The sequence below is a fragment of the Chrysochloris asiatica genome, unplaced genomic scaffold (assembly GCF_000296735.1).
Source record: "Chrysochloris asiatica unplaced genomic scaffold, ChrAsi1.0 scaffold05724, whole genome shotgun sequence".
In the NCBI taxonomy this organism is placed as follows: Eukaryota; Metazoa; Chordata; class Mammalia; order Afrosoricida; family Chrysochloridae; genus Chrysochloris; species Chrysochloris asiatica.
The window spans coordinates 4,953-6,287 of NW_006414242.1; positions in this window are offsets into that span (position 1 = coordinate 4,953).

Sequence of the window (1,335 nt, forward strand, 5' to 3'; positions counted from 1 at the left end):
CACCTATGGTCTTGTGCAATGCAAAGGTTCTGCAGGGAGCCTTCTTCACTGGGCAAGTTCTAGCCCCATTTTAGGTATTCCAATCAGTTATAGGCTGAAAACAGACTTATAAACTGTCTCTGGTGATGTTTCTGGCTATTCCTCTCCATTTCAAGTGTCTATTTTAGAATAGTAGGCAAGGGAACCCAAGATTCAAAAGACAGCCAAGCATCTTAGCATTATTTCCCTACTTTTACCCATCCAAATCATGCCTCAATCTTTGTATCCACAAGCCCTGTTGTTCCACATTTGTGCATAAGTCATTATTTACCTCTGTCCTATTTAGCCCATGTAAACCTGCCTAGCTATTCTCCCATCTGCCTTATTTTTCCTTTCCCCTTTCCCTTCTAGTGTATGCTCCCTCCCTAGCACCTGTGTCTATTCCATACCTTGTGCTCCACCTACCCCTCCCTCCCCATCCCCCTACCCCAGTCACCCTGGTAACCAACAACAACAAAAAATAAATAAAATATAAATAAAAATTAAAAGATAAATTCTGCCCCCCTTTTAGTGTGGGTGCTTTTTCTTAATGTTTTACAATAATGGACTTTGCAGTATTTCTCCTTTTGTGACTGACTGATTTTACTCAGCATAATGTCCTCAAGGTTCATCCATGTTATGTGATGGCTTGCTGCTTCCTTGTTATTTGTCAGAGTAACATAATATTCAATTGTGTGTATGTACCAAAGTTTGTTCATTCAAATTTTCATAGATGAGCGTTTAGGTTGTTGCCATCTTTTTGCTATTGTAAATAGTGCTGCTATGAACATTGGTGTGCATATATCTATTCATGTTACGGCTCATATTTCTTTTTTTTTTTTTAATGATAGAAACTAAGTTTATTAAGATAAATAGGCAGATTGCAAACTTAATAGAAAATGAACCCCAGACAAACATGCTTTTTTCCCTTTAGTTGTTACTTAAATGACAGTTTACATGAGAGAACATTGACTTTACACCACGTTTCATTGCAATGAATATAATCTCCATGCATCATCATCTAACAGTATTTGCTTCCATTCCCTCTGCTTTTCTTTTCTTTTTCTTTTTTGGGGTTCGTGTTCAGTGGGGAGATGTACACAAAAACACTTAGGAATATATAATCATTTGAAAAACCAGGGGGCCCATTCTGCAAGCCTGACTCCTGGCCACCAGCACACAGCCTTTCTCTTTCCATGGATCTAGAGTCCTCAGCTGCTCTATCTCTCCATGTCATGTCATCACCTCTGCCTCCATCTCTGGTGTCACTGCTTCTCTGGATAGTGTCCCACATTCCACTCATGCTCTTCTTCCTTG